This window comes from Danio aesculapii, chromosome 6 (assembly GCF_903798145.1).
Source record: "Danio aesculapii chromosome 6, fDanAes4.1, whole genome shotgun sequence".
Taxonomy (NCBI): domain Eukaryota; kingdom Metazoa; phylum Chordata; class Actinopteri; order Cypriniformes; family Danionidae; genus Danio; species Danio aesculapii.
Window position 1 is genome coordinate 54,456,581 of NC_079440.1, and position 11,337 is coordinate 54,467,917.

General features: G+C 35.8%; 1 long non-coding RNA gene across 1 annotated transcript; it reads right to left on the reverse strand.

Moving 5' to 3' along the window:
- Positions 1–750: 750 nt before the first annotated feature.
- Positions 751–2,125, reverse strand: LOC130230216 (uncharacterized). The gene is made up of 5 exons (XR_008837932.1): positions 1,897–2,125; positions 1,709–1,807; positions 1,425–1,582; positions 1,239–1,334; positions 751–1,065 (listed from the first exon to the last, which is right to left on the reverse strand). It is a non-coding gene; the product is annotated as an uncharacterized LOC130230216 (long non-coding RNA).
- Between the last annotated feature and the right edge of the window lie 9,212 nt (positions 2,126–11,337).

Here is an 11,337-nt window from a genome sequence, read left to right on the forward strand (position 1 = left end):
ATTTATTTTTAAAGAAAAAATGTCCAACAGTACAAATGTGCCTCCTGTGCAATTACAAATGTCATGAAACAATAAAAACAATTAGACATTAGGAGATTTAAAATAAACACTATTCTGAAATTAATAAGAATTTCCCAAAATGCAAATATATCAAACAAGAGCTTCAAGAAAAAAAAACACTATAAGTTTGACAAAATTAAATAATAATAAGATTAATAAGAACTACTAAACTTACAGTCTTAAAGCATTCGTTAATAAAGAATAAGTGCACATTCTGTGAAGTGACTCTTGTTTAGAAAAAAAAAAAGTCATTGGCACAGTAACTATCAAATGGTTTATATATATATATATATATAAATATAAATATTCAGTCTTGGTTGAAGTATGATTCTGTCATTTACTCTAACTTATTCCAAACCTGTTTGAGTTTCTTTCTTCTGTTGAACACTTAAAAGGTTATTTTTGACAAAAAAGCTGAAACCTGGAACCACTGATTTCCACAGTATTTGTTTTCCTATTAGAAAGTCAATGCCTCAAAATAACTTTTGTGTTCAACAGAAGCAAGAAATTCAACAGGTTTGGAACAAGTGAAGAGTAAGTAAATGACAGAATTTTACGTTTTAGACAACCTATCCCTATATATATATATATATATATATATATATATATATATATATATATATATATATATATATATATATATATATATATATATATATATATATATATAATAAAATGCACCATTACCAATTAAAGGTACATACATGTTTTGAAGTTACTACCCCAGTGACAGTCTTTATTGAGTACAAAAAAAAGGCTCTACATCAACTCATTCTTTAAGGATTCTATGCTAATCGACTTTCTATTTTCTATCATCCATGCCATGTACAAGTTCAAAGTCCTTTACTATATACTATGTGAAGAGCATACATTAATCCAAACAAGACAAAAAAGGTCTGGAAGTGTGCTGTGGGTGGTGTCCAATTCATTCTTCAGGACAGCAGAGACCCTCAGTGACTGCAGGGCCAATAAAGCATCTTCAGTCAGCGCTTCAGGATTATTAATCTAAAATATAATTCAAGGATATTAATGTTAGGACAATATCAATATGACTGAGCCAATTTTACATGATTCATCAACAAGTCATGATTACAAATATGTTAAGTAAAAGTTGCTCCTCAACTTTCATTTTTTCAATAGAACATCCCTAATTGTGAAAAGAATGAATGAAGTCTTACCAGGGTGGTCCTAAAGAATCCCCAGTCACGCTCACGCAGCAAGACCAAAAGACCTCTGATAACAGTAGTCCATCATGAACTGACATCATGCAGTTCCTGCAAAGACAAAAATTAAGAAAAAAAAAATCTAAATAATATATATATTTATATTTTAATTAATACTTTAATACATGACCCTAAACATACCTGCTCATCATAAACCTTCAAAACATTAGCCAGGGTATCTGCTGTCTTGTCAGTTTTGGATGCTGTTTGCCTTAAAATTGTCATCAAATGAAATAGGTGGTGGTGCAGTTGTCCAAAGAATTTGTGGGGAAAATTCTCATTTGTAACATGTTGGTACTCTGCAGCAAAAAAAAAAAACAAGAGAAAATTTCATAAAACAAACCCACACTACAAAATATATAATGCTAGAAAAAATATATTAATATTATCATTATGTTTCATTTGCTTATTTATTTTTTTTTTACCTCAGATGAAAATCAGGTGTTGATAAGATCAGATGTTGATATCAGGATCTTCATATTGTAAACTGAACTCAAGGTCTAGTTGAAGTTTCACTTTCCTTGCTGCAAAAGTATCATTGCAAAATACACTGTAATATTTATTTTAACTGGATATGCCAGGCATAGTAGTACAAAATGAATATTTTACCCACCTTTTACATGCCTCCATATAAGAATCTTTCTGTAGTCAGCAACAACGGACCTTCAATTCTGTATGTATACAAAGTCACAGTGTCATTCAGCTGAGAGTGGAAGTAGTACAATTGCATGATGTCTAACTTCAACCCCCAAAACGGTTAGCAATAGAGCTGATCATCATGTTAGTTGCTTTGATTCGATGAACACGGATTTAACTTAAACAGTATTGAAATTTTGAAAACTGAATAGGACGACAAATAAATTTGAGGCCTGTTTTTAAAAGCTAGAAATAACAAAACTTACCTTATTGTCTAATGATGTAAAAATATATAGCCTAAAAAATATATATTTAAGATATAAATATAATTTTAAGCTGCAAAATTTGCACATCAGAAAAACTATTTCTTGTTTACCACGTCTGGATGATTAGAATATTTGTTTTGTTATTATTTTATTTATTAATTTTAATTACTTTGTATTACTGTGTTATAGATAGGCATACTTTGTTTTTAGGCTATATATATTCTCTCCAGAGTAAATATTTAAAAAATAGATTGGAAAAAAAAACGTTTACCATACCTTTAACATATGTTTGATTAAATGACATTTAAAATCATTTAACTGATCGCATTGATCAGGTAATCATTGATATGCAGAGATGTCTTCTCGAGCGCAGGGAAATAATCAGTGTTGATCAGTACTGGTGATTGAGGTAAAGTTAGTTTTATATTTACACATTCAGACTTTCTCCTTAATAATATAATTTCAGAAAAGTAGTTTTTGCATATTCTAAACAGTAAAATCATATTAGCAGCCAATGACTTTCAAAGTACAACATTGTTCAGTCCAAAAAAATTGTGCATTAAGTGTAACGTTAATGTTGTTTTCATGTCATACTTGCATGTGATTTCAGACCGAATACACAAAGTACCATGGTAAACGACATATGGAGAGAGTCACAAGTTGTTACTGGACGAATGTATGAATATAAAACCAACTTTACCTCAATGTGCTAGTGTGAGATGAAGCTCTGCACCTGCTCAGGTGAGGAGCACAGCTTAAATGTTCTCCGTTAGGCTCTCGTGTATGGATCAGCATGCAACAAGCTGTGTGTGACAGACAGCTACGTTTTGAGGCTAAGTTTTTGCCCGTCATCAGAAAATACCGTTCTGTATTTAGGCGGAGATTATTTGAGTTATGATTATGCGCCTTTCGTTTCCGTAGTGCCTACAGATCGCGAAGATAATACCACATTCACAGTCCGGACAGAGTTCAGCGCAGTGCCATGACGTGCGGTTGTGTGAGCGCGCGTCACCATGACAACCTAAACGCATGCTCGCGCCAAGATTTAAAAATATGTTAAAATTGAATCTGCCGATTTCAAATGTTTTTGTCCTTTTAACACTGTTAAAATTCTTAGTTAACACATTACAACTAACGCTAACGTTGCACTGATTCAAATTTTTTTTTAAACAGTAATGTTAACGTTAGTTAGCAACAAGTGGGGCTAAACACGTTTTCTGTAATGCACGACATGTAAACGCATTCAGACAAACTCTACATTACATTGAACTGTTACTGTGATTATATTGATTAAAACATAAATTTAATATTTCTTGGATTTGTAAATAGTTTACTTACTGTAGTGCGAAGCGAAGCCGATCCGCCATCTTGAAAAAACGAATGAAGCACGAGAACGTACGTGACCCTGGATGACGTCACACGCAAAATCACTGGGCTGAAAGGTTTTGAGTTAATGAAACTTTAAAGAGACATTTTGTATAAATTAAACACAGCAAAATCGTTCACCTTACTTGAAAGATTTAATTTTTACAAACTCAAAAATAAGAAAAAGTTCTAAATACTCATCTAGGTTAATTAAGATTAACGAATTTTAATGATTTAAGTTAATACAACTCAGTTCAATTAATTAGTTACAGCATTAGGGTTTACAGTGCACATGTAAGTGTAGCTTTTCCACATAAAATTAATGATTTGCTGAATGATATATTAAAGCGCATGTATAGTGTGTGCAACATCACGTTTAAATTGCTGATAGTGCACTCCTCCAGATAAGATTGATTGCTTTTTCGTCAGAACTGTTTATGTTTTCTCTCTTGGTATATTTAGAAGGTCATTCCTGAAACCTTAAACACATTTCTCGCTGGCTCGGTTTTTGAGATTGCAAATCTGGTCCACGTTGCCAACTCCAGTGGTCACTCCAAAGGAAACAAAGCTCGAAGGGAAGCGTGTTTACGAGTGGTTCTGATTTCGTAGAAACGCACTCAAATCTCCTAAGAAAAACAGTGATAAGATAGGATTTACGCAGACCTTAAATGCAGCCAGAACTCCAAATGGCAACAGTGGACAAGTAGTTTAAACACTCTGGCCTTAATTTGTTTAAGAGGACCTGATGGAATCGTAGCAGTAACATGTTGATTGTTGGCTTTCGCATGATAATTACCATTCGCAGTCAAGTGCCTACTGGTTGATAAAACAGCACCAGAGGCTAAAATAAACAGGATAATCAAAACGAGTTATTAAGAAGACGAGCCCGAGGTTGTAATTAAATTTCAGCGAGTTGATATTGTCATGGGAGCTGAGCGCTGTGTTTATGCGAAGACTTGAAAATTGTCAACCCTGATGGGCATTTTCTTGTGACCTTTTGGAGTCGCTCCCCTTAATAAATGTCCAGCTTTTGGCAAAAATGTCCAGGCTAGAGTTCACATTCATTTCATCCATATGCATGTAAAGACCTGGTCCAATAAACACAATGAGCGTTGAAGTGAACTTATTTCTGTTATATTTTCTTGCAGTATATTTTCATGTAAAATATATGTGACTCTGGACATATTGCAGATATAGTCTTAAGTTACGTGGGTATTTTTTTGACAACAGCTAAAAATACTCTCACTGGCCACTTTATTAGGTACACCTTATTAGTACCGGGTTGGACCCCCTTTGCCTTCAGAACTGCCTTAATCCTTCGTGGCATAGATTCAACAAGGTACTGGAAGTATTCCTCAGAGATTTTGGTCCATTTTGACATGATAGCATCACGCAGTTGCTGCAGATTTGTCGGCTGCACATCTATGATGCGAATCTCTCGTTCCACCACATCCCAAAGGTGCTGTATTGGATTGAAATTGATTGGATTAAGATATTATGATTGGATCAAGAACATATCCCCACACCATTACACCAACACCACCAGCCTGAACCGTTGATACAAGGCAGGATGGATCCAGGATGGCATTAAAGCCATATTCTGACCCTACCATCCAAATGTCGCAGCAGAAATCGAGACTCATCAGACCATGCAATGTTATTCCAATTTTCTATTGTCCAGTTTTGGTGAGCCTGTGCGAATTGTAGCCTTAGTTTCCTGTTCTTTGCTGACAGGAGTGGCACCCGGTGTGGTCCATGTCTACATCCCTAAATGCATTGAGTTGCTGCCATGTGATTGGCTGATTAGAAATTTGCGTTAACAAGCAGTTGGACAGGTGTAGCTAATAAAGTGGCCGGTGAGTGTACATATGGGTCAAAATTGGGAATATTTTCTTTTATCCCAAAAATAATTGGAATATCATGTAAAGATCATGCTCCAAGAAGATGTTTTGTAAATATCCTACCGTAAAGTCAGTCAAACCCAAAATTATTCATAACAATCCTTGCAAATTATGACTTAAAGTTATTTTCATTCAACCAGAAAGTTTTTTTTAATTGAAAATGACACAGACATTTCCCAGAAGATAATAAGTCGATATACAAGAAGCATCATTTTGGAAACAAAATATTGTGTCATGATTTGCAACCTTAAAAACCAATTGATACATTTGTCTATGAATGTAAATAAAGATGTTTTTTTAAGTTCTTAATTTCACGTTTTGTCCTGTTAGTGATTTGTAAAGTCTCTTTTACTAATACAAACCAGTTCCTAATGACCAGCACTTCAGCAAATGACACTGTTTTAGAGGGGAAATAAACAGCATAAACATTGATGTGTTAGAAAATGATCTGAGGAAAGCTGTGATGTTTCTGTGCCATTTAGTTGATCAAACATCCTTTCTGTTCAATACACTTGCAGAAATTTGGATCACAATGAACTTTGACACAGTGTTTGGAATCGTGTTCATTTAAAGATTTGTTAAAAAGCTTTTTACAAATCAAACAGAAGAGAAAAACTGCTGTCTGAAAAACAAAAGGTGTTTGGACAAACTGAAGCAGGATTTTCAGGGCAAGAATCTTGACAATATTTATGTTTGTTCCTATCATTTCTGAAAAAGTAAGTGAAATGTTAGGCTAATATCTTGATTAATACTCCCCATATGTGTCTTTTACCCACCTATTAAATACAGTTTGTCAAAACATTCCACACTTTCCTTCTTACTAAGTCCTTGTGATTTAGCAGATTCCACGTGGTTTATACAGCATAAATAGACAGAACAATGTTTCAAGTTGTACATTACCCTTGCTATTAGTGTTGTTGTTTACATCTGAGTATCACCAGACCAAACCAATTGGCTTACTGTAAGTGCAAATCCAGTCTATAATGTACGAGAACCCTATAGTCATGTACTTTTATATTTAAACCCAGGCATATTCAATTAAGGATGTTTTAAAATTAGTAATAGACTATTTATTTCAAAGGATTACTGTTGTCTTTATCTAATTTTGTGTGATTTACATGCAATTCAGTGTGGCTTAGTTTGACCCACAACATAAATTACCAAGATTTTAAACATAATTCAAGTTTCATTCATTCATTCATTCATTCATTCATTTTCCTTCGGCTTAGTCCTGTAATTCAAAAACCGGAGCCCGCCGGGTCTTGAACCAGCAACCTTCTTGCTGTGATGCAAAAGTGCTAACCACTGAGCCACCGAGTCACCCTCAATACAAGTTTCACCTTGTAATAATTAGTTGAGCTTTATCAAGTTTAGCTTTATTGCCATTCTTTTACATGTGTGGACATACAGTGGAATAAAATGTCGGGTCTCGCAGGACCTCGGTGCTACATATTAAACATAATCATAAATATGAACACAACACTGGATGTAGGAGCCATTTTAAACATATACATAACTAAAATACAGGAGCAGTAGTCTAACTATACCAACTACTGACTTTACATATACTATGAATACTTAAACTATACACACATCCTAAGACAGACTATACAAGTACTTTTACATAAGACAGAACTTTAATGTGCAGGATATTGTGCAAAAACAGGAATTTTAAGGTTGAAGAAAACAAGTAGTGCAGCATGATTGTGTGGTAAATTCACAAGTAATCCTTACTGAGTCCTTGGAAGATGGAGTTTATGTAAAGTGTAAGGTGCATATAGAGAGAAGAGTGTTTCTACAAGTGGTTTGTCAAGCCCACTCATGTGAGGCACGTGTGTTTTAGGTATTAGATTCTACCTGACATTTTTCTCAAAACGTTCAGTTCTGTGACTTTTTTTATATGATGTGATGTATTTTTATTTTTATGTTTTGGATTTTTTATTTAGATAAATACAATATGAAATGCAGAAATTCTGTGAAAAATAAAAACATAAAAAATCTGTGTCTTAAAATAGCTCAGAATTCAAACAGAACCTTATAAATCCATGGTCATGGAGAAAACCATAAGCTGTCCAAGCTAGCAAGAAGATTTAGAGGTTAGCTACAGGGATTTTAAGCAGTAAAACATTTTCGATGACAAGAAGACTAAACACGTCTTAAGTTTTAGCCTTAAGCTTCTCTTGTACTTTATATCTCACCTTTATGTTGTCACACATCATCATCTGTGGAAAACCTGCGTTAAGCCAGCCTAACTGCAATGCCACCAAAGCCAAACCTCAAGGCTTCCCCGTAGTATTAGAGCGCTGCAGATCGCATACACGATTAAACCAGCATGAAAAGGTGATTGAAAACACGTTGGAGCTCTCTGGCTGCAATCATCACCTTGACTTGCTCAGATAATGATTAAAAAGCAATCCAAAGCAATTAGCCATGTAGCTACTCGGTTTCAAAAAAACATCAGCCAATTTGTCAAGATTTCATCATATCTGAATGATTTGGCCAAATAGCGTCCAGTTGATTGAACTTTCGCAGAAGTGAGATATGCATCAGGGTATTGGGTGAATAATCGTCGGGGTTTCCGCTGGCAAGGAAATTGGACTTGCATAACAATACATGAAGGTAGAATTCAACTTTTTGACCTCTTTTACACATTTCAGGCTCGCAGCTGTTCTCCAACAGCTAAATGTGTTTATTTTCAGAGAGCATGAAGATGCATCGCACTAAGCTTGACCTGATGATTTCAGCCTCATTATGCTTTTTAACAAATCTGGCTTTCAGAAGTCTTTGAATTTACTGCACAACTTAAATTGACCTAGTTTTGAAGTTATTATGTTGTTCTCTGTACTTTTCAAATCTTGCAGACAAGTGGCTTGAAAAAGAACAGTGTGAACATTATGCTAAACATATCCTTTTGCTGAAGATAAAAGTCATTTGATGGTGAGTGAATGATATTAAATTAAATATTGGATCAAATATTAAGGTTGTGTATATTTTTCGTTTAAAGATCATAGTGGCAAACTGATACTTTTACAATGGTGACGGACTGTTAGTATTGTTGGTTTACAGGGACTCTGTAGGTGTAATCAGTTTTATACAGTAAAAAAAAAAACGCTTATTAAATGGCCCAGGGCGGTGCACAGGGGGGTGGCCCGGTGGGTAGAGCCACTGCCCCTTTGCCTTTATTAGCTGACGTGCCCCTCTCAGCCTGTACCCCCTCCCTCCTCCTCCAACACGTCCATGCCCCACACCTCCACTGATTCCGGTAATCCCCACCTTCACTTCGCGGGTCACACCCGCCCCCCCCCATTTAGCGTGATTTCCACGACCGTCACATCCACCTCTACATAGCGTAAATGAGCACCTGCCCATTTAAGAGTTGGTGCATGGCACTGAAATGGCCATACCCTTAAACCCAACCATTGCAGGAAACCTGTGGCAAAATTTTAATGTCGAAAGACCCTATTTAGTGTGATTTTAAAGCATTTTGAACCACCGTAATAGGGTACATGTCATACCCATGTCATTACACAAAAAAAACAGTCCTTATAATCCACCAAAACCAGCGTGCTCGGTGGATAGTGCTGTTGCCTCCCAGCAAGAAGGTCACTGGTTTGAGTCCTGGCTGGGCCAGTTGGTATTTCTGTGTGGAGTTTGTATGTTCTCCCTGTGGGTTCACATGGGTTTCCTCCCTGTGCTCCGGTTTCCCCCACTGTCCAAAGACAGGCGCAATACTGTGAATTGGATGGAACTAAATTGGTTGTAGTGTATGGTCTGTGTGGGAATGCGAGAGTGTATGGGTGTTACCCAGTACTGGGTTGCGGCTGGAAGGGGATCTTTTGTGTAAAACATATGCTGGAATAGTTGGTGGTTCATTCTGCTGTGGCAAGCCCTGATAAATAAGAGACTGAGCCGAAGGAAAATGAATGAATGAATGTCAACTCATCTTGTTTATGGTTATTGCTGTCCTTAGTAGTGCTGTTGTTCTGTCTCAATGTTTTGTTTTGTTTTGACCACTGGAAAAAATGTACCCTGGTGTACTTATATGAGAACTGAGAAATATGTGCTTGCAGGTATATATTTTTGCATTTTATGTGTAAAATGAATACTACAGGGTGGTACTGCTGACTGTTTTTCTCCATATGGACAGCTTGGAAGTGACAGCTACACTTACAGTATGTGACTAGTTTGCTTGGTAGCTTACCACATTTGGCACCAGACTTGGCGGAGCAGAGCAGGAACAGGGTTTGAGTCCTGCAAACGATGATTCCACAATCAAGGTTAAACGAAATCTCAAAAAAGCACATGGGGTCATGGTATAAGCATGCAGCTGTGATGGCTTTTCTCTTCTAGTTTGCTTTTGAAAATATTATTGGTTGGGTTTAGGGAAGGGGGTGTGAGGGTCAGTCCATATTAAGCTGATATATTATGCACAATGACAATTCAATGTTTTTAAAAATGTAGTCCTGGGCACATATTTCCAATGAGCCTGTGTCGCATTAAAACTTTTTGGTTTCTTGCTGTCTATGGAGGATGAGGGAGCTCTCAGATTCCATCTAAAATATTCTAATATGTGTTCTGAATATGAATGAAGGTCTCAGGGGTTTGGAATGACATGAGGGTCAGTAATTAATAACAGAATATTCACTTTTGGGTGAACAAATCCTTTTAGTGACACCAAAACATTGAAAATATGGGTTGACAAACAAACAAATAAAATTTAGTAATGTTCAACTTAATTTGTTGGTTTAAATTCAGCCCAAATAAATTGTTTACCACCGCTTTACTTAAAAATATTTAGTAAATCCAAGGAATCATCTTTGAATATTTTTTTTTAGTGTAAATCAGTCTAACATGTGAATTCTGTTTTGCTGCTTGTTCAAACTACTCATTTAAAATGAGCTGAAACAACACAATTCTTGAGATTTTGTGGGACAATTTAATTGTTTTATGTTTAATCCAATTAAGTTTGTAAAAAACTAAGTTAAAGTGATTCCTTCATGTTGTCTCAACACAAGGAACCCAGAATTTTTTTTACAGTGAAGTACATACCAGTGAAGAACATACCAGTTATATAGGTACAATTCAAGTACTTAAAGGTGCCAGTAGGTACAATAGGTGCCAAAACCCAACCCCAAAAAGCAGACAATTCATTTATTTTTTTGAGCATAGTGTGAGGAATGATATTTTAACTACAGCGGTTCAAACTGTAGTTCTGCTGAATGACTAAAAAGTTATCAGTATGATGGTGAAAACTGTATATGTCTAGTCAAACCATCCTTCTGCAATCTTATACTAAAAACGGAAATAAGGGCAGTAGAGCTGCACAATTAATCGAAAAAAGATCGCGATCTCGATTCGATCTTAATCCAGCATTTCTACGATTCTGCCAATCATATTTTCAAGTTCAGGAGAGAAGCAAAGGCGGCTGCACGAGTCTTTTCATTGTTTCACATACTTTGCTCTGCGACATGGACACCTGAAAGAGTCACATACTGTATTTATAAGGTATAATTCACCTAAAAATATCATTTTTGTCTTCATATAATGCTGTATTCACGGCCGGGAAATCACACGTGATGTGAGCTGCTGACAGTGAGCTGTTATCATGGAGAGGGCGGGCGCGCAACCTACTTAATGACAGGCGCGCGTGTCTACTTTAGCGAACAGAACCTGCATAGACTGTGAGTAACAGGTAATAAAGTTGTAAATAAAAGTCAATTTGTGGCACAGAGTGATTGTTTGAGAGCCGCGTGCGAAGTATGAAGAGCACTTTTATAAACAGCAGTGAAAATGAAACTGAAAGCGTGCACATCATTTAAATGATCATATCACATTTTAGAGTTATGATTGCGACAAGCATTTGATGTTTTTCTTTCATAGCGAACA